The sequence below is a fragment of the Coenobita brevimanus genome, chromosome 87, assembly GCF_032717465.1.
Source record: "Coenobita brevimanus isolate Jiangsu-jjx chromosome 87, ASM3271746v2, whole genome shotgun sequence".
In the NCBI taxonomy this organism is placed as follows: domain Eukaryota; kingdom Metazoa; phylum Arthropoda; class Malacostraca; order Decapoda; family Coenobitidae; genus Coenobita; species Coenobita brevimanus.
This window is the reverse complement of record NC_137040.1, coordinates 812,382-838,613: the sequence shown is the minus strand read 5'-3', so window position 1 is coordinate 838,613 and position 26,232 is coordinate 812,382. Positions and strand designations below refer to the sequence as shown.

At 42.5% G+C, this 26,232-nt stretch overlaps 1 protein-coding gene across 1 annotated transcript in view; it reads left to right on the top strand.

The window, feature by feature from the left end:
• LOC145410920 (uncharacterized) overlaps positions 1 to 26,232 on the top strand; it is an 89,260-nt gene that overhangs the window by 47,664 nt on the left and 15,364 nt on the right. The window lies entirely within an intron of this gene.

Here is a 26,232-nt window from a genome sequence, read left to right as displayed (position 1 = left end):
TGGTGTTGTCTAGGGTAAAAGCCAGTACTCACTCTCCTGCTGTCTTACATGTACCCCATATGATTTTATTAATTTTTTTTTTGATGTCATAAGCCAGTTTGTAGCTTATTGCATGTAGTTCAGTGGCAGAAAAAGACAGTGTTACAACTCTGCATCCTATTCCACTGCACCTTGCATTATGTGTATTTTTCTTTTTCCTTGATTTTGTTCACAGCTGTATGTTGGGAATTTGCATTTTTTGTACAGTACATGTGTTGCTTAGATTTTGTTTGATGTTTTCAAACAGGTACCAGTGCTTCATTGTGATTGCAAAAAAGTGTAGTCTTATCAGTGCACCGTCATAATCTTGTGTGCCTGGTTACGAAGAGACAGACTATATTGGTTTATGGATGGTGTTTGTCAGTAGTGATATCTGGATGTTAATGCTGAGAGAAGATAGGTCACTATGTTATGTGCCGGTGAATGATGATGCACTGGAATTATGAGAGTTTTAAGTACCTTGCCGCAATGATAACTAATGGAGGGAAGTGCAGAAGCAAAGCTGTTTGTAAAGTGGCACAAGAATGGCAAGTGGCTAATGCTGTGCAAGCTCTGATGTGGGTGGAAAAACTGTTCAGAGGCTGCATGAGGGCATGGCAGTATCCACATTGCTGAAAGTTTTATTGGTATGGCATGACAGTGAAGCATCAGGAGTGCAAATAGTAGATGTGGAATTTTTTATACGTACAGTATATACATAGAACACAAAAGTGAAAATGTGGAGTAATGAAGTCTGTTGATAAAAGAGTAGAGTGATTAGTTGGTAAGGTCACACTGATTAGAAATGGGTAGGTGGGTGACAGAGATTAATAAATATTTAATGGATGACCAAAATGACAATGGCATGTTATGGAAAGTGGGTGTGTGAGAAAGTGAGGTATTGATATTGAGGGAAAATTTTTCCTGCCATGGATATACTGAAACTCACTGAAATATGCTAGAAGATCCCAGAAGAAAGTGTTGTTGCCGTGATACAGCACTTTGTTATGAAATCAGTGTTGATAGTAAATCCCTTAGTCTGGGTGGTATGTTGTCACCTGGTGGCCTTGACTCACACATTGGCTTATCTTAAGCTCCTAGGTGTGCTACGTGACTGCATTTTATTTTTTCCCATGATAACTAGCATTTTGCACCTGTTGAGGGTTTGCTGGTGTAGTTTCACTTAAGGAATACAAAAGAGATATCGTTGTAGTCAGACTGGAAGGTAGATTTGACTAGTAACCATGTTGACTAAGTTTTAGCTTATAACTAAGGCTAACTGAATTTCATGCAGCCATAGTTTAGTATTGAAGGTGTTGTAGTGGGTCAGTTCCCTCTGGTAAAGATAACTGATTGTAGTTATATCCCTAAACTTTGGAAATCACATCTCTGATACCAGCATTACCAACACTGACTACCCTGGCATTCCCCCCCCCCTCCTCTCTCTCTCTCTCTCTCTCTCTCTCTCTCTCTCTCTCTCTCTCTCTCAAAGTAATACTTTGAAAAATCCATTCTTGCATCATATGCCTATTTACACAGATACCCGTGAATCTTTGAGATGCACTCTGCAATTTAAACTAGCGACGTTGAGAGAGAGAGAGAGAGAGAGAGAGTAATGATGTGTAAAGAATGATGATAACTTTGTAATTATAGTGATAACGATCCTGTAAAAATGATAGCGTGTGTGTGATAAGATGTAGCGGTTTAATAATGACAGCTGTGTGTGTGTGTGTGTGTGTGTGTGGTGGAAATGGCTCATGATGTCAGTACATTATAGTCCTCTTGTGCATCTTCGTGTGTGTGTTTATTTACTACTTTTTACATTTTCTGTGTGTAAACTTTCCATGAGAGAGAGAGAGAGAGAGAGAGAGAGAGAGGTGGACGTCTTAACCACGTTGGCCCATTTACTGTTATGTAAATGTGTAACTGAGTGTACGTGTCTGAATGAGTGTGTGTGTGTGTGTGTGTGCTTATAAAATTTCACCCACGCACAGTTTGCACTTCCTGGTTCCAGTTTTTAAGTTGATAATGTATAGACTGGATGTAGTAGGGGTATGTAAATTTATCTGTTTATCAGTCAGTTTATTGGACTTACTGTGTTTAATTTTGTTTATACCTGTGGGGTGGAGTCAGGATTCCGGGGGCTTGATTGGTGAGTGAAAGTGTGTGTAGCCCATTTAATTTGCCAGACTTATGGTTTCAGTCAGGATTTACTTGATCATGTTGGATATTTGGTGTTTTTTGATCAGTGAAACGTGTTTAGCAGCGGAGACCTTTCTTATGGTGTTGCGCTTAACAGGGGTGGTCTCGGGAGGGTTAAAGGACAGGGCATCGTTCCAGCTTACCCTTTATGTCTTGAATGGTAAGATGGATGAAGGTTGCTCTCTCTCTCTCTCTCTCTCTCTCTCTCTCTCTCTCTCTCACACACACACACACACACACACACACACACACACACACACACACACACACACACACACACACACACACACACACACACACACACACACACACACACACACACACACACACACACACACACACACACACACACAGAGGAAGATGCTAGACACTGGTTACGAAACAGACCCCTTCGACCCGTTCCCCCTGTGTGTGTGTGTGTGTGTGTGTGTGTGTGTGTGTGTCTGTGTCTGTGTCTGTGTCTGTGTGTGTGAAGGGGGGATGATTCTAGAATGGCCTGAATATTTTTGGAGCTGTCAAATCTATTCCCAAACTTGGCCCGAAATTGCCATCTCTCCATCTTGAATGCTGAGGCGTAGCAATAGTTTAACAATAAAATCTAGTGCTAGTCACAAAGAAGTGCTGTGGAGAGGATGTATAGGTATAGCATCATCGTCCTCTGCCACCGAGCTGCGTGAAATAAGCTCTTAAGGGAAGGAAATCTCGGCCAAGTTAAGATGAAGGAACTATAGTAACGTTAATGTTGTACTGAAACGACCTTGCGATGTGAAGAATTAGGAGTAGACGTCGGATTGAATGGACAAGTGTGAGTCCTTTTAATATATATTGGTTTCTTATATTCTGTTTAACATATATGTTTTTTTATTCTGGTGTATGCTGGATTAAGCTCGTATATATACCGTGCGTATGTCAAGTGAAAAGATGTACGTGTATGTTCATATATAACAGAAAATGTGGTTTATTTTGGTGTGTAAACTACGGTATACAAGTTCGATATTTAAAGTGTGTGCTGTGTGGGTAGGTTTTTGAGTTCCTTCATCTTTAATAATCATAGAAATTTTCGTCTTTATTGAATCCACTAGAAAAACGGTGTCTCGAGGGGTTAATTTGCTCATAGGAAGAGATGTGGATACGAAACTGCTATATTTAGAGGCGTTGTATGCTTGGAAGTGTGACAGTGCAACGTGGGAAATGACGTCATGGATGAGGTAGGGATGACAAGCGGTGACGTCATGAGTGCCAGGGTGTAAGGTGGGTGGTGGTAGCTGAGGATCTTTGCCAGTAATTTTCTTATAAACGAGTCTTTTTATAAGTTATTTATGTTGTGATTGGCTATTTTGTGGTTAGATATATTTTTCACTGTTCAGTCTCGCGTTGGGATGGTAAATATTTAGTAGTTTTGTATCGAAAATGGAAATATAAACAGTTATAACACAGGAATTCAGGATAATTTTGCTAACAGGAAAGTTTGTGTCCGTGGAAATTACGTCATTGTAGGGTTGAAGTAATCGATGACGTCACCAGTGTCAGACAGGGAGTAAGGCGAGTGGTGTGAGTCAGACAGGAGCGTTGTAGAGTCACTGGAAATACCGCTAGGACAGTCTGCGTCTCGGCCGTCACACTCACGCCTCGTTTAATTTAATCTCTTCTTCTCCCTGTTTTATCACATCTCTTGCCCCAGCTTCATCGTAAGGTGTCGACAGAGTTTATATAAAATCTCTTGCTACATTATTCTCATCGTCTTTACCATATCGTCCTGTTTTCTCTTACAATTGATTTTTGTCACCTTCCATCATTCTTTTTTCCTCCTCCTCCTCCTCCTCCGCTTTCTCTTTTGTTCTTATGATTCTATTCTTCCCCCTCCTTCTCCAGTTCATCATCTTTAAGCGCCAGTTCCTTTAATCATACCACTTCCGCTTTTATCGCATCTATTGTTGTCTCTCACGCATCAGCTTCTTTATCGCCTCGATCCATCATTCTTTGTTGATGCTCCACTTCCTCTTTTATGCTCCCCTCATTATCATGTTTATCATTTTCTTTAATCTTATCTATAAACATCCATCTCCATCTTGAATTCTAAGCTGTTACAACAAGAGATTAGAACATGATGCCAGTCCCGAAGAAGTGCTGTGGATATCATGTAGAGCCACAACATTGCCTTTTTCTGCCGATGGTGTATATGAAATTAACCATAAAAGAATGAAGATCTTGGCGAAGTTACCGTAAAACGAGTATAGTACGAATATTACTGACGTCATCGTATAAGGGATAATTTCTTATGTTTTCTTACTGTTATCTGTGTTCCCTTTGTTTATTCTTCCCTTGTTCCTTCATCCCCTCCATCCATCTTCTTGACTCCTGAACTTCTAAATCTCCTGCCTCTTCCTCTCACAAGACCATGGACCTTTTAAATCTCCCTCCCTCTCCCTTCCATTTGCTCCTCATTTTTCCCCATTATTTTCATACCCATCTTCTCTAACGCCTGTTGTATGAACTTTTTAATTACATGTTGGCTTGTTTTTTTTATTATCTATTCGTTTCTTGGCCTTCATTTTCGGCGTCCAGATATATTGCTGCTTGCCTCCTGCGGTTTCCGCTTTCCTTCCTTCTTTTCTTCCTTCCCTCCTACCTTCCGTCCGTCAGCCCGTCCTCTCTTCTTTCCTTTCTCCCTGTCTTCATCTTTTCTTCCTTTCCTTCCTTCCTCCCAGTCTTCCTCCCTCCTTCCCTTCTTAAGTTCCCCCATTGTTCTTGCTCCTTGGTAACAGGAAGAGGGGGGTGGCGAGTCACGGGGAGAGGCAGGAAGATGAGCGAAGGGACGACAAGGAAGGACAGTATTAAGCCTTGCTTGTTCCCACGAATACAAACTTTATTTTTAAACCTTATTACTCCCATGTACATAACATTATTGTAAGTGTTGAAGTTCCATGAAGACAACTGATAGTAGTAGTAATACAAATACTAATGCAACTACTACTACTAATAATAATGATAATAATAGTAATAACAATAGTAATAATTACCGTATAATAATAATAAGAAGCATATAGAGGATATGGACGGTACAGAGGAGGAGGGAGTGAGATGAGGGAAGTGGTATTAGGAATGGGAGATTGGGACAGGGAGTGGAGGGAAGGGGTGGGAGGTGGAGAAATGAGGAGGAGGGGAGGGTAGGAGGGAAAGGAAGAAGTACTGAGATGATGGACTACGTGAATAGGTTGTCGTATGTCAAGATGCTTCCCACGCTGCGTTTGTTTGGGACCGTGTGTGTGTGTGTGTGTGTGTGTGTGTGTGTGTGTGTGTGTGTGTGTGTGTGTGTGTGTGTGGAGGGTTAGGATGTAAAATTATATGTGACTCCGTTTCCTGTAAACGTGTGTTTGTTGTTTGCCTAGACGCTCCCACGCTGCATTTGTGACGGTATGTGGATGTTGGGTAAGAGAGAGAGAGAGATTAGGATAAATATGACTTGTTCTTATGGCCGTGTGTGTGTGTGTGTGTGTGTGGGGTTAAATGATACTCGGATTGTGGTGACAGTTGTGGTTGTGGTGTTTGAGGCTCTCGGCTATGAAGGACTGACTAGGTTGTGGAGGCTATAATCAGTTTGCTGGTTATGGCTGTGATTCTGTGAGTATCCATCAGGCCTTCTCCATTTATTTATATCAATCTGTTTATCTATACACCATCTGAAGGTCGTGGTAGCCAAGCTGTGATGGTCGTTGTTATGATTCATGCTCTCTCTCTCCCCTCTCTCTCTCTCTCTCTCTCCCCTCTCTCTCTCTCTCTCTCTCTCTCTCTCTCTCTCTCTCTCTCTCTCTCTCTCTCTCTCTCTCTCATCTAGGACTATTTGTATATCTCGATCTTTCTGTCTCTTAGTGTGTGTCTCACTTTTTTTCCTCTTTGTCTTCCTCTACGCCCCTCCCTCTAGCGCTGAGTGACCACGCCCCTTTCCTCCCCACTCCCCCTCCCTCCCTCTATCGATCTCTCCTCCTCGTGCTGCGGCTCCTCCCTTTCTCCCTCCCTACTCCCTCCGCCCCGCCCCGCCCTTTTAGCCCCCTCTCCATCCCCTTTCCCTCTCGCATTCCCCTCTCCTTTCTCCATCTCCTCCACTTTTCATCTTACTCTCACTCCCTTCCCCCCAAGCTCACCCTGCCCTCCCCTTTCCCTGTTTCTCCCTTTCTCCGCCCCTTCCTTCTCCCTTTTTCTCCGATTTTCCACTTTCTCCTTTCCCTTCTCTCTCCGCCCCTCCTTCTCTCCCTCCCCCCTTTCTCCTGTTTCTTCCCCCTGTCATGTTCCCTCCCCTCCATTTTCTTCCCCCCTCGACGTTCTTCCCTCCTCTCCCCTCTCTCTTCCCCTCCGTTCCCCCTCTTCCTCTCCTCCTCCTTCCACTTATCTCTACCCTCCCCTTCGCTTCAATTACACGTGCACTTACAAAACACGCTTATCTGCTCTATGCACACCCACACACAACACAAACATTTACATACAGGGTACCTTAGCATCTTCAGCTGTACCTTACCCCCTCCTGCCCACACCTACACCCACGCACACACCCACGTAGTGATAAAACCGTACATCTGTGCCTCAGTACACACACACACACACACACACACACACACACACACACACACACGATTTAGTCATACATATTTTAAATCCTGTCAGGGCCCCCACCCAAGAGCTTTTAGAAAGTTGTACATGTTTTAAATCCCACTAAAGCCAAAGCACACACACACACACACACACACACACACACACACACACACACACACACACACACACACACACAGAGGGTTATACACCTGCTATTTCCACTTCATCCTCACCCACGTCATTCTGGTTTGTGTTGTGAGATAAGAACCGGGGGAGGAGAAGATTAGTGGTTGTAGTCTGTGTGTGTGTGTGTGTGTGTGTGTGTGTGTGTGTGTGTGTGTTCTTAGCCTCTTGTTTGTTTATTTTGTCATGGCGTTCATATGTAAATTAAGAAAGATTAAAGTTCCCAGACGAGATGTAATGTGGATGTACAAATATATGTTGATGTTGGTATTAGAATTCTTAAACTGGGTCACGAGGACTTGCAGTGTAGATATGCACTTATTTTACCATTATGTGGAGGTCAAGGAAGTACTTTTGGGGGCTTTATTATTCTGAATGAAGGTAGGAAAAGTGCCGATCTTGTGTCTGTTGTACGTTAATAGCTCATCAGAAGGTTTTATTTGGGTTTTATGTGTGCGATATATGTCTTGGGAGGAGCCGGAGAGATTATATGATATCTGAAGAAAATGAAAATAATAGTTAATACTTGGCAACTCCGCGTAGGAGGAGGAGGAGCTTGAAGGTAACCCAGGGAGTCAGGGGACAATGGGGCCTCAGTCATCCTCGAGCTGTCGGAGGGAGAGGACGTGCTCTGTCTCACACTGTGGTGGTGTACGGGAAAACCCTTGATTAATCACTGTGACTCTTTACATCACTGATACCCGGTGTGCCTTGGTGTTTCCTGTGGCACTGAGGTTATTAGAAAATGGAGTGTGAGACTGGTGCTGAAGTCTGAGTGTTTGTTAATGTGAAAACCTTATTTGATATTCGACACCTCATGGACACGAGGGTGGTCAGTCTTTAGAAGGAATGGTCGCACCCAGGTACTGTTTTACTACTTTATTTAATTGTTTGTTATATACTGGTACATTACATGGGCTTAATATTTTGGAAGGAAACGGTTTATGTAATATTAAGTGTTATTGAATTTTACTTCCATTTGGCTCTTGGCTGGTTTCCCTACCCCCTATCCCTCCGCCCACTTCCTCTCTCAGTGACCCTCCAGTCCTCCTTCGCTTTCCCTTGCCTCCTTCCCTCCCTCCCTCCATGCCAACCACCGGCTCACGAGGAAGGAAAGAGAAAGGGAGGCAGATTTTTTCCCCTCTCTACTTGCACCGGCTTTAAATTTCTTTTCTCCTCCTCATACCACTTCTTTTTTTTTTCCTTCTTCCACTTCCATTTCTCTCCATCAGCGCCATCTTCCAGTTCCCTCTTCCTTTTCCCACATCTTATTCCCCTTTATATTCCTCCATTTTCACTTCTCTTATTTTTAGCACTTTCATCAACTACCTTTTCACAATCTTCCACTTCTCCCATTTCCTTTCTTTCCTCCCACTTTTCCCGTTAGGAGTCCTTTTCTATTTTATTTTTCCTTCCATACATTCCTCCTTCATGCCACGCCTTTGTCATCTCTTCTCTTCTCTTTACGCACCTCTCCTTTCACTTCCTCTCCTACTTCCGTTCTTCTTCTCCCATTTCCACGTAGCTTCCACTCCTCCCATTTCCATTCCTCCTCCACCTCCCAGTTACGTCCTTCCACTTCTGTCATTTACATTCTTCACTTTCCACTTTCCCTGCCCACTTATCGTTCCATGACATTCCTCTTCTATTTCTTCCATTTACTTTCCTTTCCCTTTTAATTATTCACCCTCAGCTTACATTCCTCTCTTCCGCTTCTTGATTTCATATACCCGTCCACCTTGTTCCACTTCCAGTAAAGCGTAAATTCCTCCTCCCACGTACAGTACATTCCTCTTTAGTACAGTCGTCATTTCCTCATTCCCCTTTTGACTGGCTCATCATCTGCCTGTCACTTTTTTTTAATCATAGGTTTTTGTTTTTTCCCCCTCCGTTTCTGGTATTTCGAAGATTTATAAATTATTCAGATTCATAGATTTTACACGTTAATGAAGTACTGTAGTTGTAATAGGTTTAGGTATTTCGAAGATTTATAACGTATTCAGATTCATAGATTTTACACGTTAATGAAGTACTGTAGTTGTAATAGGTTTAGTGTCGTCACCTTTACCACAGAGTCAGGGTGTTGGTGTGGATTCCAATATTCGCTTCCTGTCATTCCTTGTCTCACATCTTTCCTCAAGCCTGGATATCCACGTAAGATGCCGTACCTCATTCCAGCCTTTTCGTCACTTCCTTATTTTTCTCGGCTACTACTCAGCATTCTTAAGTGTTGCTTTTTATGTTCATAGATATCTCCAGAGTTACTTTTTTTTTTTTTTTTTCCCGTAAGTGTTAGGCCTTTGCTTTACACCATTTCAAGCTTGATTTTGGTGTTATACATCTTTTTCATTCTCTCTCAAAATTCCCCATTCCCCTTTACACATTTCTGTATATTGTAGTTTTTCTTGTAACTAGATAATTATTTTCGGTTTCCCATCCTTTTTGCTCTCTCTCTCTCTCTCGTCTATGTCTACTTATATATGTCCGTAAATCTATCCCATTTTTATCTACTTCTATATCTCAGTCTGTGTTTTGCGTATCTCCTCACCATTAGCAATTTTCCTTCCCCCTTCTTCCCCTCCATCTTTTCCACCAGGCTAAGCCCCTCATTTCCCCTCCCCTCCCCTCAAACCCGCCGTCAAGAATGCTGTGTTTGTTGGTGTGCGTGCGTGCGTGTAGGCGCGTGTAATGAAGGGTGCAGTACGTGCCTCGTTTTCATCTGTATCTACCGGTGTTACGTTGTTTTACGAGAGAGAGAGAGAGAGAGCGTCTTGTTTGCTTCAATACCTATCGGTGTAACGTTGTGTGTGTTTTACGTGTGTGCTGAGAGAGAGAGAGAGAGAGAGAGAGAGAGAGAGAGAGAGAGAGAGAGAGAGAGAGAAATATTTGGTGCTACGTCATGAGGCATATAAGGTTCTTTATTAGGATATGAAAGTGAGAATGATGCCTTAGACGGTAGACGTGTGTGTGTGTGTGTGTGTGTGAGGAATGATAATTGGTAGTATTTGAGTGGTGGTCGGAAGTTAGTTACAGAGATAGAATAGTCTGGCAGTCTAGAATATTAACTTTGGCCATGAGAGGTGTCGTCTGAACCTAAATGGAATAGTTGGCAGTCTTCTAACTTTGTATGGGGTGTCACATAAGCTAAATAGAATAGTTTGTCGGTCGCAGGAATTTGGTAATGAAGCCGATCTTATACTGGAAGTCAGAGGGATTGTTGCTACGCCTTTCACCTGGGATGGGTCTCCTGGTCAGAATAGCATCGCCGACGGTACAAGAACAATCATCATCATCTATATAAAGCTTGATGGAGAATGTGTCTATCTCTTTTACCACGCTGAGTCCCACTGGTAGAATTGACTTGTCTGTTAGTTGTAAGAAGAGATTGACACAGGCCTTGATTGTACGGAAAAAACTCGAGTGGGGTTAGCAAGGACAAAATAAATCCCTTGTAGAGGAGGTTGGTAGTCTTGTGTGCATAATAAGATTGGTCGGTGTAGCAACAGTGAGGTACAAGGAGTAGTTATGTCTGGCAGGGATAGTGTTTGTGGTAGGTGTGGTGGCTTTGGTTGTACCGATAAGACTTTTGATAGTGGTGGTGGTGGTGATTGGGGTGTGTCAGTTGTGGTGGTTGAAGTAGTAGGACAGTATGTGGTGATGGTAGTAGCTGCATGTGGTAGTATTGTAGTGGTAGGTGTGATGATTGTGGTTGTAATGAGTGTCCTGCTTGTGGTAGTGATAGTGGTGAGTGATGTGGTAGGTGTGTCTTTTGAGATGGTTCAGGTGGTAAAGGATTCGTATGTGGCTTTATGTGGAAGTGTGGTGATGGTAGTGGCGTGCGTGATGATGGTGATTACGATGATGATGGTAATGTGCTGATAATATTCGCGATAATGATGACTAGGTTGAAAAGTGTGTTCAGAGTACGTTGGATAAGGTGAAGAGGGGATGGCTTTACGTGGTGATAGTGGTGGTAGGTGTGATGTACTGATAATGCCAGTGATAAGGATGATGGAAGTTCTGGTAGGTGTGTCCGATGTGGTAGTGGTGGTGGTGGTGGTCGTAGAGGAGTGAATATATTTTAGGGGTTATATGGTTGTGGTGATGCAGTGTTTAGGGTTTGTGGTTTTGTAGCTTCTAATTATAGGTTTGGTAGTTGTGGGTTGTAATTATAGGCTGTATGTGGAGGGAATGAGAGGTTACGGTATGGTATTTCAAGGCCATTGTAATTACAGGATATGGTAATTGTAGGGGCTGGTGGTAGTTTGGGTTTGGCACGCTGAATTTCTAAAGCGGAATTAAATAGTATGGCGCAGCAGGAGTGATGTGTAAAAAACGTCATCGGTGAGAAAGAATTATGAGTATTGTAAATGGTAGTAATGCTGGTGGTGAATTTAGACTAGTATGATTGTCAATGGTACTTGTATATGTAGGTTGTGTGGTAGTTAGGCTAAGCTGTGGTGATGGTGTTGATGGTAGGTATGGTGGAGTGTGTGGTTGGGGTAGTGGTTATTGTGGTGGACGTATGGGTGTGGTGACAAAGAAGTGGGTGTAGTGATGAAGGGTGTGGTGGTGGCAGAGTTACAGACTGTGGTACTACCTTTATATTCAGTGTGTTTGGTGGCGGTGTTGGGGGTGGTGGTGGTGGTAGTAGTAGTGGTAAAGGTAGTTGTGGTGGCAGTGTTAGTGGATGTGGGGTCATAGACGCGGTGATAGTAGTAGTAACAGAGGTAGTGGGTGTGATGGCAGTGTTAATATGGTGATAGTATGAGCATGTGTGGTGGTGGTAGAGGTGGTGGGTGTGGCTGTTGTGGTAATGGATCCGGTGATATAAATGGGTGGTGGAGGTAGTGGGTGTGGTTGTAGTGGTGGTATTAGAAGGTGTAGGTGGAGCTAGTGGGTGAAGTTGTAGTGGTGTCAGCAGGTGTGGTGGTAAAGGTAGTGGGTGTGGTTGTGGTGGTGTGGTAGGGGTTTTGCGGTCTATAGCCACGCTTGGGAGACTCCTAATTCAGCCCTCAGCCCCTAATACAGACCATGCCTTACCCTTACCACCTTCTCTCCTTTCGTTTTCTCACAGTTTCTCGATTTAGTCTTTATGTATAATAGAAGCCGTATCGACTTTTCTTTCTGTCACACATTTTTTCCCCTTACGTTTTGTTGCACGCGTACCTTTTTTTTTTTTTAAGTTTAGTTACTCCCTGCTTCCTTTTTCCCTACACAAAACTTATCTTTGTTATTTCAGTGAACATGACAGATTCTAGTGCAGCAGCGTATATGCACAATACAACCTAATCACCAGTGTACTGATTTTTTTTTTTTTTTTTTTTTTTACCGGTTACCAGAAAATTTTAGGACTTGGGGAAAAATTGGTTGATTTTTTTTCCTACCGGATGTCTGAATATTTTAGGATTGGAGAAAATGGTGACTGGCGTTTTTTAAGAGTCAAATATTTCCTATAGCATTTGCTGAAGATCGGCAGCATACTTCCCTTTTGCTAGTGAAGTACGATGGTGGCAGGTATGTTATTATTTATTGAATTATTTATTACCGTTATGCTGTTTCATTCAGTTTAGGTGACATCTTTGGTACGGGAATGTCTTCTAATTTATTCTGTCTACCGTTAGGCAGTTCTGTTCAGGTTTGGAAAGGCCTCTCATAGTAAAGGTTTAAGGATCCTCCCTCAGCTAGGATTATTACTCCTGCTTTCACCCAGTTGTGGCTCGTCACGTAATACACAGACACAATCATGGAATTAGTTTCGTGCTGGCGGGCGTGCAGACAAAACACGAACCTGTGGACGTATTATATTCATGTGCTCGTGGAGGTGCTACTTGGTAATCCGTATTGTATGGCTGATGTCAACTAGAATCTGTTGCAATCAAGACGCAGCTGATAGAGAGAATTTTATGTTATCAGTTACATTGTTTGTGTATGTTATGGAATGAGAATGATGAAATAGCTCTGGAACTTTATTGCCAATCGCCTGACTCGGCTGGTGTAGTGGAATAATGGTTTTATGTGTTTGAGTTTGATTCCAAGCAGGTGACTGTAGGTTATTTGATAAGGTAATGCTGCCAAAGGGTGCAGGTAGGTCATTTACCCTCATTCTTTTGTTGGCAGGGGCTTCTTTGAACCGGATGTCTTTCATCTTGTTTTTATTTTTGTTGGAGGGAACACTCTTGCGGGCTTCTAGCCTTTGGTTTCCTTCTTCCTTGCATTAAAAAAAAAAATGGCATTAAAGAAAGTAATTGAATGCCTAAGTGAACTTTTGCCCCCCGAATGGATTAAAATGTGGTCTGGAAAAGGAATACTATTTTTTACTCTAGCATTGTCTTTAAATTATCCTTTTAAATTTTGAATTCTAGTTGTAGCAGTAGATTAACACTAGAAGATGGTGCCAGTCACGAGGAAGTGCTATGAAAATGACGTTCAGCCACTGTGTTGTCTTTCTACCATTGAATTGCCTGAAATAATCTGCAAAAGGGCGAACATGTTGGCTAAGTTAGCGTGAAAGAAGTACCATCTTTGCCTCAGGACCCTTGCTAAACCTCCAAGGAATTAATGTGAGATTTGAGTTAGTATTTAGAAGTTACCGGTACTTGCTTGAGGTCTTTGTTTATTGATTTCACAGACCTGAATTGTGCCCAGGCTGTGTGCATGATGAGGCCGCTATCATTGTACGGTATTCATGATTCTGGGGTCAATTCCTGGCAGGCATAACACACACACACACACACACACACACACACACACACACACACACACACACACACACACACACACACACACACACACACACACACACACACACACACACACACACACACACACACACACACACACACACACACACACACACACACACACACACACACACACACACACACACACACACACACACACACACACACACACACACACACACACACACACACACACACACACACACACACACACACACACACACACACACACACACACACACACACACACACACACACACACACACACACACACACACACACACACACACACACACACACACACACACACACACACACACACACACACACACACACACACACACACACACACACACACACACACACACACACACACACACACACACACACACACACACACACACACACACACACACACACACACACACACACACACACACACACACACACACACACACACACACACACACACACACACACACACACACACACACACACACACACACACACACACACACACACACACACACACACACACACACACACACACACCGTAGTACCTGTGAAAGGGTTGGTTTGCTGAAGATTATTTCTGATGCTTTTCGTTTTGGAGGTTGATACAGAGCTGAATAAAATCGTCTGGTGTCAGAGTGAATAAATTGTACATCAGGATGAATAGATTGTAATGAGTGGAAGATAAAAGATGGCCGGATGTTTACTTATCGGCAGGTGGAACAGGTGTGTGTAGTGATGCGGTGTGTGTGTGTGTGTGTGTGTGTGTGTGTGTGTGTGTGTGTGTGTGTGTGTGTGTGTGTGTGTGTGTGTGTGTGTGTTCCGCCACTTTCTTCAGTCACTAACCTTTCTCAGTCAGGCTCCACTTACCTCCTTCCCCCCCCCCCTCCGCCATCCATTCACCCATACATGCCCATTCACCCATCCACTCATTCACCCACCATTCATCCATACATTCATATATTTAATTATTCACTCATTCATTTGTAACCTTACCTGTTCGCTCGTATTCACTGATTCTTTCATTTACCTGTTTACCTGTACATTTTCCGGTGATCTCGTACTTATCTGTCCATTCGTAATTTTCTCCCTCTCCCTCCCTTCATCCCTCTGTCACTCTTACTCTTAAAATACTATTGCTTCTAAAGGCGGTACCTCCCCTTCATTGTTTGGTGGAGTAACAGTGGGTGGCCGTCCATCCATCCATCAGTCCTTCCATCCATCCATCCAGTCTCTCCTATTTCGATCTGTCCCTCTCTCATTCCATTGTCATCCTTCCATCCTTCTTCCCTTCTCTCTTCCTCTCCCGTCCCTCCCTCTCTCTCATCTCTTTCCTCTTACGTCACTTCCTTTCTTCTCTCCCCTTCTGTCTCTTCTCTTTCTTTCCCCTTCTGCCGTCTCTCCCTTCCCCTCTCCAAACACCAGTGCTTTTAACGACAGGTCCTCCCTCCATTGTTTGCCTGAATCACAGGGTTATTAATTGATTTATGAACTCCCATTTAGTGATAATTGCCTTCTTCCGTCACCCTTTACCCATCCAGTCATCCACCTCTCAGCTTTCCTTCTGTATTTCCTGCCATCCTTCTTTCTTATCCTTCCTTTTTTTTCAGTTTTCCTTTTTTACCTTCATTCACTGATTCCTTTCATGTTTATTTCCTTCCCTAACTTTTCTTTCTTTCCATCCTTCCATCACACGTATTCAGTCCACCCTTCTCTTTTTCCCATCTCTTGTTCCTTACACCTCCCCTCTCCCCCTCCCTCTCTTTACAATACATGGGGGTCTTTTTGACAGGCCTCTCCCCCTCTAGTGTTTGCTGGAATCAGAGAAATTGATTGATTCATGAACACAGCTTACTCCTTCCTTCCTTCCCTCCTTTATCTGTTCTCATCCATCCTTCCTTCCTTCCTTCCTTCATTCATTCATTCATTATTACCCTTACTCGATTCATTTATCATTTCCATCTTCCCTTCCTCCCTTCGATTTTCCCTTCCATCAGCTTTCTCCATCCGTCCGTCCACTCTTCTTAACCAACTTCCCTCGAATCGCTTTGTCCTCTTCTCACGTCACCCTTCGCTTTCCTTCTCCCCTCTCCCCGTCATTCCCTTTCTTCTCCCGTCTCCTCATCCTTCCCTTTCCTCCTTTCCTCCCTAGTCCCTTTCCTTCCCCCCCCCACACTCTTCACCCTTTCCTTTACTCCTCCGCTCTCTCCTCCCTTCCCTTTACATCTCCCCTCTCTACTCCCCTTTTTCCTCCCTTCCCTTTCTTCTCCCCTCTCCTCTCCCCCTCTTAAAAACACAAGTGCCTCAAATTACAGGTCCTCCCGTCATTGTTTGTCGGAATCACAGTGTTATTAATTGCTTTATGATCACCCACTTCGTGATAATGACGCGTGGAGAGAGAGAGAGAGAGAGAGAGAGAGAGAGAGAGAGAGAGAGAGAGAGAGAGGTCAGGTGGGAGTTTTGAGTGAAGGGAAGGGAAGCATAAAAGAATGAAGGAAAGGCTAAATAATAGGCGATGTGAAACAGGAAGAGAGAGGAGGAAGGAAGTAGGCAGTGCTTGGGAAGGCTTGTGAGGGGGGGGGGTATATTCACAATAGAGCCTCATACCCCTTCTGCTCTAAATCTAAGCAGAATAAAATCGTCTGACGGTATGTAGAGTGTATGTACCGCATGTGTGGGGATGTTAGTTGAAGCAGATTGGTGTGTTCTTTGGCCTTGAATTAGTAGAGCCGAGTTGATATATCCAGGGTGTAGTGGAAGGTATTAGGAGTGTAGGGTGAGTGTATATGTAAGGGTGTAGGAGTGGAAGGCTTTAGGAGTGTAGGGTGAGTGTATGTGTATATGTAAGGGTGTAGAAGTGGAAGGCTTTAGGAGTGTAGGGTGAGTGTATATGTAAGGGTGTAGAAGTGGAAGGCTTTTGGAGTGTAGGGTGAGTGTATGTGTATATGTAAGAGTGTAGGGTGAGAAGTGTATATGAAAAAGTGTGTTGAAGTGACTTTGTGAGTGAGAGTAGCCTCCACCTGGAAATCATGAAAGAACCTACTACTGCACCCTCTTATTTGTCCACCTCAGAGTGAGACTGAACCCAGGTCTTTGAGGGTTGGCACAGCATGTATTAGGTGAGATTTCAATGCACGATTATATTTCTAATCTCCCCATACGTTTGATTATTTTTCCATCTCCTCAAACATGTATTTTCCGACCGTCCTAAAGCTAAATGCAGCAATTTGTTGGTAGCAAGGAAATAAATCGTCGTACAGATAAGATTAGGGTAGATCAGATTAGAGTAAGCAAGAGATTAGTGGAGATTATTTTTAACCCTGCTACTTGTAAGATCTTAATTAAGCTGAATAAAATCGTCTGGTGGTAACTGGAATATAATAAAAAAAAATAAAAGAAGGCACCATCGTAACGAGGGGATTAAGCAGTGTATGAGAGAGAGAGAGAGAGAGAGAGAGAGAGAGAGAGAGATTCTGTGGCGCCAGGCGGTTTTGCTTTCGAGATCAATAACCACATGCAGCTTGTGTCCGCCTTCCCCCTCCCCCTTTCCTCTCCCATCCATCCCCTCCCTTTTTCCCATATATATTTTCCTTCTCTTTCGCCTCGATATATATCAGCCTTTTTTTCCTTTACCACCTTCTCAGTCTTTCATTTAATTTCCTCATCTTTCTCCTCTCTTTTTCCTCTTCTTCACTTTTCCTTTCCCTCCATGTTTATTTTTATCTTTCTGCCGATACCTTCCCCTCTCCCATTTTCCCATATCTCCTTTCTCTAGTCTTTTCCCCTTCCCTTTGTGCACCTTTCTCTTTCCCTGTCTTATGTTGCTTTGTGTGTCATCCCTTCCGCCTCTCCCTTCTAGTTGTCCATAATATGTACTCCTGTGGTTTTTAAATCCGGGAGCATCTCAAGGAGGGGCCATGTCAGTCGGCCACACCCTAAGGATTTTCACATGCAAGATGCTTCACTACCTAAGTTCCTATGGTACTTCATTTTAGTTTTTTCTTTTCTTCGCCCACTTATACATATCTTCTCTTTTCTAATGTTCGTGTTTTTATTTTCTCAGTCTCTACTTCCTTTTATTTTCTCCCCCTTCCCTTGCCGTGATACACTCCCTCTGTCCTCCTGTCACTTTCACTTTCCCCTTCTCACCACCCCTCCCTCATTCTCCCAAATTTCTCTCCCTCACTCCCCCGCCCTGGTGGCTTCTCACTCGTTTTCCTCCTTTCCTCCCTAATCTCTCCCCTTCCCCTACTTCCCTCTCCTCTCTCCCTTCTTCCTCGTCAGTCAACACTCCCCTGCAGCACTTGTGACTGTTGGGTTAGGTGCCTGCCCCATATTTCACCGGACACTGGACACTGTTGATAATTATTTTCCTGTTTATGTGCTTTACTGTTCCCCTCTTTTGATCTTAACTGCTAATTTATTTTTTTCTTTTTACTAGATCCTGTCCACCTATTTTTTTTTTTTTTTTTTTTCCCTGCCCATCTGTCATACTTCAGGAGGCACTGTTAATCTGTTCAGTCCTGTGACACTTTACATTTATTCACACTGTCGTCAGACGGTTTTCCTCAGCTGAAGGAGAGAAATCATGGTATGAAGGGATGAGCTAAGACTATGTCTAACTTCATCACTAACTGTCCCATGAAAATAAAGTCGTCTAGAGATGGCAAGAATAAATGAAATATGCCAAAAGATTGTTAGAGATAATGTGTTTGTTTTTACTTTTTCCTCTTTCCGAGTGATACTTCTTATAAATACTTTTTCCTCGTTGTGGATTATACTTTGCATTTTTTTTTTTTCACTGGGTACGTTGTTGATAGAGTGTAGTGCTGTTACGTCGACTATTTGGTTTCGTACACCAGAATCCCACTCATCCATGTAATAGTGAAGAGTAGGATTATAATGTTGATGATGATGTGTTTACGTGACACGGGAGCACTGGTGAAATTGATTTTTTTTTTTTTTAAATCCATGATGGTGATGATGAAGATGATGTCCATGCCTTTGTTTTTATGACTCAGCAGTACGTGGTATAAACTCTATGCATGTTATATCCGTGGTGATGGTGATGCTGCTGCTGCTGCTGCTGCTTTATTTGCTCGTACAACTCATCAGCATCTTTTTTTTTTTTTTTGTAAGAAAAAAGGAACCAAAGGCCGGAGCCCGCAAACCGTTCCCTCCAAGAAAAGACAGAAACAGTACAAAAGAGAGCCAAATTCAAGATCCGTTCACTTCGAGACGCCTGGACACACTGCGTTTGAAAGACTGGACATCAGAGGAAGTAGGAAATACAGACAGAGGGAGACAGTTCCAGAGTTGACCTGTTGCATAAATGAAGTACTGGGAGTAACGGTTAGCTCTCTAGGGAAGACTGTGTGTTTGTTGTGCCTATGATGATGGTGGTGGTGGTGATGGTGATGACGATAATGATGGTGGTGGTGTTGATGCGTTTGTCCTGTGTGAATCATCCTACACCTGGTGAAAACCGTCAACCACACCCACGTGACATTTGCCAGGGGGTTGCCATGGTAACGCACAAGCCAAGCCACACTGGTCACTCGCTCGATAACCTGAATTCTTCTCTCATCATTAACCTACAACCTCATTCACTTTGTCCTGTATATTTCGTGCCGTAAAGTTTATTGTCTTCTGTTTGATTGATTGATTTATATAATTGTTTACGCGCCACCAGCGGAACGTTTGCCGGTAATTATCGATATTTTGGCATTGGGAGTGTCATCGTTAGGCATTAGAATATATATATATATATATATATATATATATATATATATATATATATATATATATATATATATATATATATATATATATATATTAAACGCCATTGGTCATCTCCAGATAAGCCTGAAAACCGAAGGAGTACATATAGATTATGGAGATTATTCGTACCTTTCCAGTACTGAGCTGAATAATCGTCTCCCAGTAAAAATTACGCACGTGTACTGTATACACGTCATTATAACTAAACAAAGTTGCCATCTTTTATAACTAAGGATAAAGTTGCCATATCTACTATAACTAAGAATAAAATTGTCATCTCTTTTTTAACCAAGCATAAAGTTGCCATCTTTTATAACCAAACATAAAGTTGCCATTTCTTATGACTAAACATAAAGTTGCCATCTCATAACTAAGCATAAAGTTGCCATATCTACTATAACTAAGCATCAAGTTGCCATCTCTTATGACTAAGGATAAAGTTGCCATCTCTTATGACTAAGGATAAAGTTGCCATCTCTTTTATAACTAAGCATAAAGTTGCCATCTCTTTTATAACTAAGTATAAAGTTGCCATCTCTTTTATAACCAAGCATAAAGTTGCCATTCTTATATAACTAAGCATAAAGTTGCCATCTCTTTTATAACTAAGCATAAAGTTGCCATCTCTTTTATAACTAAGCATAAAGTTGCCATTCTTATATAACTAAGCATAAAGTTGCCATCTCTTTTATAACTAAGCATAAAGTTGCCGTCTCTACTACAACTAAGCATAAAGTTGCCATCTCTAACGAAGCATAAAGTTGCCATCCCTTCATCTAAGCTGTAACGATAAACACAAGGATGTGGTGCTAGTCACAAAGAAGTTCTGTGAAGAAGTGTAAGCCGTTGTATTATTCTGCCATTGACCTGCGGGAAAAGGACGAAAATCTCCACCTGGTTGAAAATAATTTAACAGTATATAATAAAAAATGACGTTTTGAAGGAATTAGCCAGTGGAGTTTCTTTTATTTCTCGAACTAGGAAAAGGGTTAAGTCACTTGTCCCATTATTTATGTAGTTCCGTCGTACTTTAAGTGGTATTTGAAGCCAAAAAAAAAAAACGGATTAAAGAAATCCGTCAAAACATTGAAAAATGTGTATTTTAAGTGAAATGGGGAGGCATCAAGAGGGGGAAAAAAAAGCGTCATACTACAAAAGGGTTTAAGATTAATAATTCATCAGTCTTTGCACGCTGTATCCCATCCCTCGCCTCGGAAGAATGGATGTGGTGCGTGCTGGGCCTGCAGTGGAATCTAGGTCACTGATGAGTATTGTTGCTCTAGTTATTTATAGTAAGAGGGGGGTGATTTATACAGTTTACAGTAGTTGTAGTAGTAGTAGTAGTAGTTTTGGAGTATGGTTGGTATTCTGCACGTACTAGTGTTCCATCCGACCCTTGATTTAAGACAAGTATCCTCCTCCTCCTCATCATCATCATTGTTAGTATTAGCATTATCATCATGATCATCATTATCATTATTAATCCTACTTTTTTGGATTGGTTGAATGTGGTGTAGTGAAAGTAGTAATGTTGGTCCTTGGCTTGGTAATCAGCCACGCTAGGAGACTTCATTTAATGGTTTCCTCTCAAGGCGCCCACGTACCTTACTGGTCGCTTGGGGGGGGGGTAGTTGTTATGGAGGGTGGGTGTGGTGGTGATGGGTTTGATGTCACCTTGGGGGAGGGTTATGGGTTTTGATTTTGGTAGTGGCGGTGGGTAGGTGTTTAGTGTTCTTACTGGCGGAAGATGGATGGGTGTGGTGGTGTTTGTGGTGGGTGGGTGGGTAGTTAGGTGTGTTGGTGGTAGTGGGTGGGTAGGTAGGTAGGTGTGGTGTTGGTGGTGGTGGTGATGGAGAATGGGTGTGGTGGATACATGGACATGGAAAAGGAATCTGTGGTAGGAAAAATGGGTTGATATTGGGTGAATTAATATATCAACATAATGTTAAATACTCTGCATAATAAATAAGGGAATAATTTTTTTAAATATTCATTTTTAGGTTCATTCAAGTAAAGAATATAAATGAGGTAAGGTAACATCATGATGATGAAAATTTATCTATTAAAAATGAAGTGATTATCTTTCCAGTTCGAACATAGGTGTCATACAACGGAAGCCTAAAAAATCCTCAAGAGTATTATTAGAAGAATAGGAGGAACTTGGGTTGGAGAACAGATGAAAGTATATGATTTAAACGCAAAATTATCCATAATTGGACTTAAGCAGATCATGTTTTCTGAAGAGCAGGTAACAGGTGGGCAGTTAGGGTAACAGTGTCAGCCCAAAGATGGAGCGGGAGGCTGAGGTAGGCCGAGAACAGTGTGAAAGGATGGAATTTTTAAAGATGGCAGGATTAGATGAACATACAGTCTTTTCACTGACTTGGCCCAAAATAACAAGCTATGCTCTTTTTGCTCTGGTGACCTACAACTGACACCTCACCAACATGAATGCTGGTGTAACAAGGGATTAGTGTGTGTGTGTGTGTGTGTGTGTGTGTGTGTGTGTGTTTATTTTACTTTTATTTAGTTGTTTGTTTATAGTTATATACGGTATATAGTTTTTAAGTTGGTCTCGTTGAAGGTTAAACTGTGGTAGTATGTTGTTCGTCAGTTTTAGTGTGAAGTAGGAGGATGGCTAGTGGGTGGACAGAAGTGGTGGTGTGCGAGGATGGTTGGTTGTGTTGAAACAGTGATTGGATGGATGGATGAGTGGATGTATGATTAAGTCTTTAGTATAGTGATGCCATTATTAGTCCCCTACCGGTGAAACCGGGGGAACTTAGGTTTGCGCGGTTCCATCAGTACATCAATACATCAGTTCGTCTGCAGTTTCGTGTCCGCTCTGTAACTTCCACATGCCTGGACAGATTTTGATATAACTTCGTACAGTTTTCCCCATACCCTTGCCCCGTACCATGACAATGTGTCGCGCGCAACAGCCAGCCATCTACTCCCAAGGTCAAGGTCACACTTGGGGCTTAAACAAGGCCGGGTTCTGTCATACTTTAGCCATATGTACATTCGTGTCCGCACTGGAACTTCCACATGCATGGACAGATTTTGATATAACCACACAATTGTTCCTCATACCATGAGGGTATGTCGCGCGGAACAACCAGCCATCTACTCCCAAGGTCGGTCACACTTGGGGCTCGGGCAAGGTCGGGCGCAGTCCGTCTGCAATTTCGTGTCCGCTTTGTAACTTCCACATGCATGGACAGATTTTTATTTAACTTCACTCAATGTTCCCCATACCTTGACGGTGTGTCACACGCAGCAACCAGCCATCTACTCCCAAGGTCTGTCACATATGTATGGTTATCATCTGGCAGAGGACTAAGTATTTCATGGCAATACTGAATGCACTTATTTTATTCTTGCTGCAGCTAGACAAGTACATTAAGCGTAAGAGAGATTGGTAAAACTAGGGGAGGGAGTAACATATTGTAGTGGAGGGAGTAGGATAAATCCTGCAGTACCTCCCTCACTACTTGGGCACTTCTCATAGGGTGAATATATTTGTTTGGCAGTAGTGCAGATCTAGTGAGAGGTTGAGGAGCAATGGAACAGGTGTTATATGAGTAGGCTGGAAAACAGGTTCACCCCCACTCACTCTTGTATATCCTCTCACAACCCCTTGCTTCCTCCTTTGTTCTCCCCTCCCCAGTCCCCCCATCCTCCTTTGTTCCTCCATACACCCCCACCTCACCCATCCCCTCACCCTCCATTCTTCCCCCCTCTATCTTTTCTTCCCCTTCACATTTCTCACCAATCTGTCTTACTCCATCTTGTCCCTTTACCCTCCTTTCTCACCACTCCCATCCCCATCTCACCTTTCTTATCTCCCTCTCTTTTCTTTCCCTCTCCCTCCGTTTGCCCCGTCCCTCCTCACGTTTGTCCCATCCCTCCTCCCGCTTTTCTCTTATTCCCATCTTATCACTTCTTTCTTCCCCATCTGTCCTTCCCTCAAGTCCTTGCCTTGCCTTCCCCCCCACCTCCCCTGAATCCTTTTACTCCACTTCCTTGTATAGTGTCTTCCATCTTCCCCTTCCTGTCCTCCTTCCTTCTGTTGTGTGTGTGTGTGTGTGTGTGTGTGTGTGTGTCTCATATTTTGGTTTGCGTTGAGATTGATAAGAAAAGTCTCTTCATCTTGCACTTATAATGCAGATTTTGCTTTGCAGGTAAAACAAGAAACATTGGAGGTTTTTGTGTTTGACTTTTCTTGTCTTTCTTGCAAAAACAAATCTTAGTTGATCTTTGCTCATGAATCTGTCATAGTGAATATATCCTATCCTCATTGCAGCTGATTTCGAATTGTGGGAGAGGCATGCACTGTACTACCATATTCAGTTACAGAAAGTCACCATTTTTGTTTTTTGTGTGTTGATTCCAGGAAAATAACTGGAAAACTTCTTATTAAAATTTCATTTCTACTGACACTGTACAATCTGATGTTGCTGACACAATGGTTTTACGTAGTTTACAGTAGATACCAGTTGTTTTGAAAATTTAGATTGTTTATAAACACATATCTGATTTGAAATGGGAAATGACTTTATTATATTGTACTGTAGATGTGGATGTGGTTGAAAAGATTAGGAGAAATACACTGAGGTGGTTTGGACATGTGGAGAGGATGGAGAGTGAAAGACTGACTAAGAAGGTGTATGTGGGTGAGGTGGAGGGAGGGAGAGGGAGGGGTAGACCGAGGATGAAGTGGAGGGATGGAGTTGAGAGGTATATGAGGGAAGGGGGGGTGAGTTGGGGGGAGGGGAGTCAAATGGTGGGTGACAGAGTGACTTGGAGGCGTTTTGTCTGCGGCCACCCTTTGCGGGATTAGGGCGTCGGGCTATAGATAGATAGATAGACTGGTTACAGTATTTAGTCTTTTATGTCACTACGATAATCTGCGCTCCCATAGTACAAGAAATATGACATACTGAACAAAAAGTAACAGAGCAGAAACCTAAGTGCTATAAGCTCTACCATAAACATCTGTGCAACCAATTTACAGCTCAGCATTCAGGTTAAAGGTGTGACCTAGTTTTACGAAGTTGAAACTGATACCTTACTTTTCAGTCCTCTTCCTCTTCCTGCGTTGCTGCACATACACCACAGTACTATACAGTTTTTGAAATGTGCTTTTCAGTTGATTGTCTTCGTTTTTTTTTTGTGTGGGTGTGGGTGTGTATGTACTAATAGGTTAATAATGATATTGACAAAATATTTTTCCACAGTGTGACACGTTATGTTGTGAGGATGTTGATGTTGTGGCCCTAGGTTCTGGATATGAACTTGGTTGACTGCGGTGTGACATTGCCCTTTTCTTACAGTGCACCATCCTCCTATAGAAACATTATTAGTTAAGGGGCATTTGTATAACAGGGCAGTGGACCTGCCTGGTTATATCAGTGCCACTGGGTAAAGATGCCCCTCCCCAGCACCTATGATGGTGCTGTTCTGTTTAGTGACAGGGTAAGAGGGTACAGGTACTGCTGGTATTTCATGACTACCATTTTGGTGCAGTGGCCTCAGTAGCCAAATCTTTATTCTTATTACCATCGTACTGTATTATTAACCGTTTGGGAGATGGCTCATAGTGAATGGGTTAGCTGCTGTACAGAAGGCAGGGGATATCTTTTGTAATACTGTGCAGTGTTTTTATGCCATGACTGAATGATCTTATTTTGCAGCAGAGACTTTTCAACTGGAGGGATTAGGTGTAGCCTTCATCAACTCCTTTTCTAGCAAAGATCCTACCTAATTTAATATAAAGATGTAGTGACAACAAGAATAATGCCACACACACAAAAAAAAAGCACCCTTGGATTGAATGGGATAATGTTTACATCACACACAGCCTTATCTCTCTTATCTGACCGCCGCCCTTCCTTTTTGATCTCTTGCGTCCTCCCCACTTATTCTGTTTGTAATCAGTTATATATTTTCACACTTTAATTCTTCTGTTACTCCCAGATCCAGTTTTTTGTGTGCAGTCATGAGCTTGTGTTAACAGTTTCCCCTCTGTTATACAAAAGTGCATGGTGTTAGTTAGAAGGGAATTAATTTGTCCAAAGCAATGAACACATTAGAGACAGTACTGTATTGATAATTCTGATCGAAACTGCAGTACAATAAAGTTGTGTCAGAAAGAAGTGTTAATTGTTACCTTGACTATTGAAGGTGAAGGGCTACTTTTCACTCCTGTGTCCATACAAAATGTACAGTACACTAATGGAAGGATCATGACAAAAACTTGTATCAGTGTTCTTTTTTTATCTAATGCAGGTTTGGCTTAGTAGAAAGACAGTTTTTTACATTGTTTCAAGTTGGCCTTAACCTGTTAACTGCCTTATACAGCCTGGGCTGTTCCGAGTGCAACTGCTCAATACAGCCCTGGCTGCGCTGGTGAATTTCGAATATAGTGCCATGGTGACTAAGGCTGACCCATGCAAGCATGTTTTAGCCTTCGAAACCGAAACCAAAAATGAAAGAGAAAACGAAAACCATACATTCCAGTAGGGAATCAGACACTTCGATGTTCATCCATGGCTTTACCAAGGTAAATATTGAGCTAATATTTCGTTACTATATACTTTGGCATGTGTTCTCTCAATTCCTAAGACAAAATTTGGTCTTTGGGAAATTACATTTTTACCCCTATGTCTGCGCACCAGGAACACCTCCAAAAAAACCGCCTTGC